This window comes from Caretta caretta, chromosome 20, assembly GCF_965140235.1.
Source record: "Caretta caretta isolate rCarCar2 chromosome 20, rCarCar1.hap1, whole genome shotgun sequence".
NCBI classification, from domain to species: domain Eukaryota; kingdom Metazoa; phylum Chordata; order Testudines; family Cheloniidae; genus Caretta; species Caretta caretta.
Window position 1 is genome coordinate 13,473,484 of NC_134225.1, and position 9,063 is coordinate 13,482,546.

Here is a 9,063-nt window from a genome sequence, read left to right on the forward strand (position 1 = left end):
CAGAGACCCATCTTCATAACCCTATTCTGTGGGCATGCCTACCATTGAGTGTGTATTGAGCAGAAAGAACACTCAGTGCAGGAGACAAGGGGACTGAGTTAAACTGCAGATGTCAGGTTCACATACTTCCATTTACCGTGACTAATCTCTTAAGCTAGTGGGGATGGCCACGCTATAAAAATATTTCTGGAGATCAGCATGTGATTATTTGTATTGCAGTACTGCCTCACAGTCCCAGTCACAAACCAGGATCCCATTGCGCTCGGACCTGTACAAACAGAGAACAAGATGGTCCTTAACTGTCATTAATTAATTAACACATCTTAACAGCACAACAAACAGACAAGAGGATAATAAAGCAAGCAAAAAAGCCTCCTTTGATCAGGTACCAGCAGATAACTAATATAGTGCTACCTATTTCGGGAACTTTCTTCCTGAGTCAGGGTCTGATGTGACTCAGCCCCTGTTCCATGCCATTGTGTAAACTGGGGACTCGTACATTTGCACAAGATGGAAAGTATCCAGTGGCACACAGTTGAGGCCTACTCCATTTTTAGTACATAAACAGCAGGCCGCTCTGCAAGAAGCTAAGGGCATGGTCAGCACAGAGAGTTTGCCTGTCTCTGTGCTGGTGTTCTGCACCCCTCACAGTTTACACCTGGCTCCATAAAGTCGGGCCTTTCAAAAATGCAGCATCAGGTAGGAGCACAAGTAATTGTAAGAATGCTTGCTCATTGCAGCTGTTAACATCCGGGCAAGGCATCCACATATAAGTCCACTACGGATGGACCAGTGATGGGAAGAGTGTTCATGCATGTGACAAGTAACACCATGAACTATGTCATGCCACAGAACAAATTAAGATCAAGAACAGAACAAGAGTATGTGTGGCAAAACCATGACAAACACTGTGCAGGCATCAAGGAGCTCATAAATTAGCACATCATCACCCAAACACTGCCACAGCTTGACTTAGAACTTGGGCAACAGTAGACCCTCAAAAGGAGGAGGCCACAGCTTTACACCCGAGGTCACTGTGATGTTAACTGGCTGCATTTGACAAGAGCTGGATCAGAGGTTGACTTTGAGTGTATTTACAGGGGGCAAGGTTTTCACAACACAAGCCTTGTGCACACACGCAAATAGTGTTCTGCAGCAGTGCAAGTTGAGCTGCAGCAATGAGCAGCGGGATCCTACTTGGGCTCGTAATTCATACACTTCTCTCACTAATGAGGATCAACAGATTAACCCATACTGAATGCAGCTTGACAATATACCATCACTTAAAACACATTACAGTCAGAGAGGATGATAAATATTCCATTTATACACATTATGTACAAGGCCCGAAATGACTGAGGATGCAAGAAAACAAAGCTGGTAAATACAGAAAATGCATTTGTCATAAATATAAAGGGAAGGGTAAACCCCTTTAAAATCCCTCCTGGCCAGAGGAAAAATCCTCTCACCTGTAAAGGGTTTAGAAGCTCAAGGTAACCTCGTTGGCACTTGACCAAAATGACCAATGAGGGGACAAGATACTTTCAAAAGCTGGGAGGAGGGAGAAAAAACAAAGGGTCTGTGTCTGTGTCTGTCTGTCTGAAATCAGTGGAAGCTAGGAGTCTAAATACCTACTGTAGAATTTGACCCAATAACAACAATAATACTAATTTGCATTTCTAGAGAGATTTTCTTCTTCAAAGCATTTTACACACATGTTTTCTAACTCTCTGCTTCAAATAAAAGCCATTATTGACAGACAATTATATTTTTCCGTCACAGCACAGACAAATAGGAGAGTGAAGAGAACACAGTTTATTAATGGGATTTTAAGCAGGTTCTCGTATGGAAAAAAAATTAAAGATCCAGCACTCAAAAGATGACTCTGCTCAGCTGTGTGCCTTGTGGCTTAAAGCAGAATTCCAAGAACATTACTTCGCTTTTTGAAATGGTTTCTCAATTCATGACAACTCAAAATATCTGCTTCCACCTAGTGGTGCGGGTTTGCATAACATGTGTTGTTTGTATTCCCTGTTTTCGATATCTTTGCCTAAAAGATAAAATACATCCGAATCTACTGAGACAATTCACACTTCTGCACAAAGCCACAACAGCACTAAGAATGTATATCTTTGTTAGCAAATAGGATCATTAGGGAGAAGGAAAAGGATAATCTCAGAAAGAGGCTCTCTCTTTCTCCTTCACTTTATTCTATCTAGGTTTTTCTACTGTTCTCATCAATGAAGTATCTGAGTAGCTTCCTCAAGTACATTAATAATATGACTCACATCTGTCATGGTAATATCTTTTATTGGACTAACTTCAGTTGGTGAAAGGAGTGCACAGAGTTCTCCTTCAGGTCCTTGAAAGGTTATTTCTTTCACCAACAGAAGTTGGTCCAACAGAAGATATTACCTCAGCTAGGGTGACCAGATGTCCTAAGTTTATAGGGACAGTCCAGATATTCGGGGTTTAGGCGCCTATCAATCCCACCCCACCCCCATCACGATTTTTCATACTCACTATCTGGTCACCCTATCCCTCACCCACCTTGTCTCTCTAATAGCCTCGGAATGACATGGGAGTTTGTTCTCCTGTCACAGACTGTCCCCTGAGAAAGCTCTATCTACTGCACAGACAAGCCTCATCCTTCTAGTAGAACACTTCATGGTGCCTGAGAAATAGGCCCTGTCAGCCACACCCCTAATCCCAGGGATTTACCTGATATTTTAGATATACTGGGCCCTGGCCACTGAGCCCCTGGAAGAGAAGGACTGCGACCTGGAACCTGACTTGATGTGTTCACGTTGCAGAAGTATGTACACAGTGTCGGAAGGCAAACAACAAACAACACTTCAATGGTCACTGAATGAGGGGCCTGTGGAAAAAAATACTACCATTGTGCAATTCAAGACTGTGTCAAAATGCACGTGCACAGTACTCAGACTCCCTGAATCCTGGCATTTCCGAACTTTCCATTGCTCAGTTTTGCAAACTTACTAATTGTTATTTTCATGCAGATTTTTATGTATTTGTTGGGCGTCTAAAGATATAAAAATACAGACATCGGTTCATATCATTGTCGTGCAAACATCCCCATTTCATTGTTTGTTTTTAAAGAAAAAAGTACAGGACTAGGTTCTGGCAATTTCTGTATTGAGCCGTAAAGAAAGATATTTTTAAGGGTTTTGAACTGTCGAAACGGAGGCACAGAGATTGTCTCACACAGGGAGGAGTGGGTGATGCAGTGCACACTTTCCCAAGCCAGCAGAGCTGCTGGACCCCAAGAGATTCCCCCTCTATTCCTGAGTCAACCTTTGCCAGAAGCAAGCAGACAGAAGGACAAAAGTAGCTCTCCATTTTAATAAAGGCTCTTGTAACTTCCTGGGTAAACTGGTCCCTTCCATTCTTTAGCTGACTATTACTCAGGCTCTTTTCTTACTGGCAAACTTAAATTTTGATTTTTCTACGTCATGGCCAGTCTTTATCGTCTCTCTTGTAAACTTGAATATGCCAATCCCTGAGACGACATACTTTCTTGTTTTTTCCTGATTCGGCAATCATAGCTTTGGGGATTGAGCTCCCATTTAAGGTACTTTTAATGATGACCCCCAGTCCTTTATTTCATCTATCAGGATGTTCAAAGAGAGCAGCTACCCTTCACTGAACGCCACTGCTCTGACTTTGGATTCCCTTGTAGAATGTGTGGGGCTGGGGTAGTTGTCTCAGCTGGATTCTTAATCCAGAGGAAAGACGCTCTCCCCTGTTCAATCAAGATCAGAAATGGCACATAGATTTGGGAGAAAAAGTACATTTTATTTTTACTCTATTTTCTTATTTCTCAAAAGGAACAGTACAACAAAGATAAAAACATTGTGAATAATCAATATAGGTATTGATGTATCTCGTCTGAAATGGGACAGCTGCTCTTCTACTCTCGGGATGGATGCTATGTCAATAGATAAGATAAAAAGACAGGCCTAACTGAGAGACTGAACCCATATGAGGGCCAAATTCTGCTCCTCAGTTACATGAGTATGTCGCTCCCCGACTAGGGCCCAAATCTGTGTAAAGAAGAGTAAATCTGGTCCCAAGGGAGTATCGAACAACTTCCAAACTGTATAAGAAGGGTGGTTGAGTCTAAACTATAAAGACAGTTCCAAATATGGACCGCAGTTCAGGAAAGCAGCCTTATTCATCCGAGCATATGATGTAAGAAAATTCTGAAAATGTGGATCTTAGATCATGGTCATAATTTAAAAAAATTAATTGACACAGCGGACACCATTCACATTTGAAACATAAAGTAGCTTAAAACTGTCCTAGCTTGAAGTGGTGTGAAACTGCTTCAGGAAATGTGGTCCTCTTACAAGTGTAGATGTGAGGTTGCACATATGGTAAAGCCATGTATACAGAATACATGCTGATCTTAATCCTACAAATTTCCTAAACACTATACAGAATATCTAATTGCTTATTTTTAAATCCTAATCAGAGGAAAATTAAAATGATTTGTGCAAATAATTGAATTCTAAGGATTGTGTAACAACAAACACTCTTATTTTCTAGATCTACTGAGAGCTAGCTCTGAGAGAACAAAACAGTATTTTCAGTGTTTATGGGTCTTTACTGAAGCAGGTCTTTTCTTTATCGAAGAACAGGAAAACAAAAGAATTCACAATATTGTTATCCCTTTTGACATGAGTAATTAGTGAATATTTTGGGTCTTGTGAGTTGTTTCCATTGGGGGAGAAATGGATGATGGAGTCAGGTATTTTTTTGACACAATCCTGCTTATTTACAAAGAATGTACACAAAGTTCTATTTCCCTAACGACAGCAGGAATAGTTTCTTGGCTCACAATTCCAAGCCTCTTTCTATCCAGCAGTCTACCCTAAAGCGCGCGTGCTCTCTCTCTCTCTCTCTCTCTCTCTCTCTCTCTCTCAACTTTTTCTGAGATCACACTACAAATACTTCTCTGGGGCTCCTTTGTGCTTCTGCGGTGTCACACTCCCTCTCTTCCTCCCCCCCGCCCGAACCCCATGTCCCTGCATTTGCATTCAGACCCTAGTGAAAGCCCCTTCCGCTGTATGGCTCAACTCCTAGTCCAACTTTACTTGATGGTGACTTCTATTAAGTCAGCCATCTGTTCCACAAAAGAGCTTGATTGTTTTTACATTGATCCTGAATAAAGGACAACTGGTATGCCCACCAGCTTCAATAAGGCTTCCCCTTTCCCCGGCATAACTACCTGTTTTCATGTTGTTTTTATAAATCTGTATCTTGTACATGTCCGCAAAACCCACAGCATTCTTTTATTTTTACTAACCTGAAACAGGATATTGAATGCATAATTTCAGTTACACCAATGTAAATCTGTGGTAATTCATTAGAATTAGTCCATATTTATCCTGGTGGCAAAATATGTTAGCACGTCACTAGAGAAAACATGACACTTTTTGATAATTGTTATTGTTGCCGGCACCCAGTGCCGAGAGGCTTCACAACAGCTGAGGTTGGTTCGCTACCCGCTGTGCTACACCCAATAATCACAACGGGGTGGAGAAGCATAAAAGTTTATTTGCAGCTGCAAAAAGGTACAGGGAGAATAGAATCTCCAATCCTGCACCCAGAGCAGGAAGTTACACAGGCTTTTATACATCCTTTTTCCCAGCATACCTATCCAATAGCAAGCTGCCCTAAGTATCCATATAGCCAGCCAATCCAGTTCCCAGCTAGTGCCCTTGTTCTCTGTATCATTTGTTAAACTATACATAAAGCTGCTTTATTCAGCATTGTTCTTCCATATCTGCCCTGTTTGGCCTTGTTTAGTTTCAGGCAGTCTGACTCTGCAACATATTGTTGCAGATCCTCAGCATAACTGCTGCGAGTGCCTCCAGGCGCGGGGGCCAAGGACACTTGGGCCTAGTATGCAGAGCTGCTGCGAGTGCTTCCAGGCGGGCGGGGGGGGGGGGGGAGGGGAGGGGGGGAAGTACATCTGGACCTAGTGCGAGGGGGCCTCATTGACACTCGTGGTCTTCCATCCCCTCCAGTTACCTAGTGGCCATGCCCCAGTGTCCCCACTGAACTCCCACATCTGAACTCCCAGCCAGAGCCCGTACGTGCTCCACCACTAGAGGCCCTGATGCAGCAAGCCACCCCCATACAGCAAAACAAAACTACTCCCCACATGGCATTAGGATGGCAAACGATAATAGAGAAAGATAAGAACTTGCTCTAACAGGGGTTCTCCAACTTCATTGCACCACGACCCCCTTCTGACAACAAAAATTACTTCGCGACCCCAGGAGGGAGAACCAAACCCTGAGCCCGCCCAAGCCCTAGCTCCCCCGGGCCAGAAGGGGCCAAAGTCAAAACCCAAGGGCTTCAGGCCCAGGCAGGGGGCGGGGGGAGCTGTAACCTGATCCCAGGGCTGAAGCCCAAGTCTCAGCCCTGCTGCCCAGGGCTCAGGCTTGGGCTTCAGCCCTGGGCCCAGGCAAGTCTAACTCCAGCCCTGGCGACCCTATTAAAAAGGGATCCCGACCCACAGTTTGAGAACCGCTGTGCAGTAACATGCACTGATTATTGGTGATACTTGGTTTCCTCACAAAGACATGCACAAGGTTACATGGAACTCACCAGATGGTTAAACCACAAACCAGACTGAACACATGCCAGGAGACCAGGTTGTAGGCGGTCAGGCATAGTGGTCAGAGTGGGAGTCATACCTAGTGGTGAGTGTCCAAATGCCAAAAGCAGGGATTGAGACAGGGCCAAAACCAAGAAGCAGGTCCAAAGATTAGAACTAGAGTCAGAATCCAAATGCCAGAGCCAAGAATCAAGTAGGGTGACCAGACAGCAAATGTGAAAAATCGGGGTGGGGGTGGGGGGTAATAGGAACCTATAGAAGAAAAAGACCCCCAGATCAGGACTGTTCCTATCAAATTGGGATATCTGGTCACTCTAGAATCAAGAGAGAGTCGGAGTCAGGAATCAGAGCCAAGAGTCAGAACCGGATCACCGGGGCCAGGGAAGAAGGGAGCAGGGCTTGTTCTGAGGAAGGAGCAAGGCTGGGTGTAGGACAGGATCTGGGCTGAAGCTGTGGAGGAGCAGAGCAAAAGCAGGGCTTGGCAAGAGCTGAGCCCAGGGAGGCAGAGAATCACTGAGCACCCAGCGAGCGACTGCTGCTGCTGAGTTTAAGAACCAGGCAGCTAACTTCTTCAGCCAATCTGGCAGGGTGGTCCAAGCAGGCTAGTGTCGGAGGATGGTGCCGTGGGGAAGGCGAGCAGAGCTTCATCATCATGGGCTTGCTTCTGGACGGCGCCGTGCCTTGTGGGGCCGGAGGTCTATCTTGCCTGGTGGGAAACTGCGGTGCCATCATAGAATCATAGAATATCAGGGTTGGAAGGGACCGCAGGAGGTATCTAGTCCAACCCCCTGCTCAAAGCAGGACCAATCCCCAATTTGTGCCCCAGATCCCTAAATGGCCCCCTCAGGGATTGAACTCACAACCCTGGGTTTAGCAGGCCAATGCTCAAACCACTGAGCTATCCCTCCCCCTAGCAATCAAGTCCCTGGCCACCTCAAACGTGTCTAGGATGGAAGGGAGCTCCTGCTCCTCCACCTGGCACTCTCGAGCAGGAGGGTCCTGCCAGAGGGTGAGGAAGGGCCAGGATAAGTGTAAAGCAGCTCTGAGACCTCTGCCCATCATAGAGGAGCCTTTCCAGAGGGTGGCCATGGACATAGTGGGGCCCCTCAGCAGGGCAACCCGGTCGGGGAAGAAATACATTCTGGTGGTGGTAGATTTCGCTATGCGCTACCCCGAGGCAGTGGCCATGTCGTCTATGGAGGCAGACACCGTGGCAGACGCGCTGCTCACCATTTTCAGCAGAGTGGGGTTCCCCAAGGAGGTCCTTACAGACCAGAGGTCCAACTTCATGTCAACCCTGCTCCAGTGCTTGTGGGAGAAGTGTGGGGTCCGACACACCTGGGCCTCGGCGTGTCACCCTCAGTCCAACGGGCTGGGGGAGAGGTTCAACGGGACCCTAAAGATGATGCTGAAAACCTTTATGGACCAGCACCCACAGGACTGGGAGAAGTATTTACCCCACCTGCTGTTCACATACAGGGAAGTGCCTCAGGAATCCACAGGGTTTTCCCCTTTCGAGTTCTTGTATAGGAGGAGGGTGAGGAGACCCTTCGACTTGATGAGGGACGAGTGCGGGGGGAAGGCCTCCCCCGATGGAGTATGTACTGACCTTTCTGGAAAAGCTCGCGGAGCTCATGGGCTTGGCCAGGGGAAACCTAGCCAGGGCACAGAGGAAGCAGAAGGTCTGGTACGACCGCTCAGCACGTGCCTGCTTCTAGGCTACCAGGGACCAGGGGATACTTCTCATCCCCATGAGGAAGCACAAGCTGCAAGCTGCCTGGGACGGCCCCTTCAAGGTCATCAGACAGGTAAATGAAGTGAAATATGTAGTGGAACTGTCCATCCGGGCACAGCGCCACTGGGTGCACCATGTCAACATGATGAAGCCATACTGGGCCAGGGAGAAGTTGGGGCTGGCTGGGTGTGGGCAGTGGGAAGAGAAGGGAGAGGATCCCCTGGTGGGACTCCTCCCTGAGGTGGGGGCTGACCCCTCGCTGGAATCAATTCTCCTCTCAGACCAGCTAACCCCTGCCCCGCAGGCAGAGATCAGAGAGGTGCTGCCTTCACACCGGCAGCTGTTCTCCAGCCGGCCTGGGCTCACTAACCTGGCTGTTCACCGGGCGGAAACAGGAGCCAATCTTCCCATCAGGTGTTCCCCATTCAGGGTCACTAGGAAAACAGCCCAGGACCTGGAGAGAGAGGTTGGAGACATGCTGGCTTTAGGGGTGATCCAGCCATCCTCCAGCCCCTGGGCCTCTCCCATGGTGCTGGTCCCCAAGAAGGACGGGTCGATCCGGTTCTGTGTGGATATGGGAAGTTCAGTGCCATCACCGTGTCCGATGCCTACCACCGATAAAATCTCTAGACAAGTTGGGGGGGCGCTGATGTGATGAAGTGGGACTGTTCTTAATGGT

The 9,063-nt window shown here is 46.9% G+C and overlaps 1 protein-coding gene across 1 annotated transcript in view; it reads right to left on the minus strand.

Moving 5' to 3' along the window:
* The window catches only part of LOC125628911 (gametocyte-specific factor 1-like), a 328,021-nt gene extending 319,186 nt beyond the window's left edge, over window positions 1–8,835 (minus strand). Inside the window, exon 1 of the mRNA XM_075121528.1 lies at window positions 8,755–8,835. The gene's annotated coding sequence lies outside the window, so the exon portion shown is untranslated. The remainder of the gene's footprint in view (window positions 1–8,754) is intronic.
* Between the last annotated feature and the right edge of the window lie 228 nt (window positions 8,836–9,063).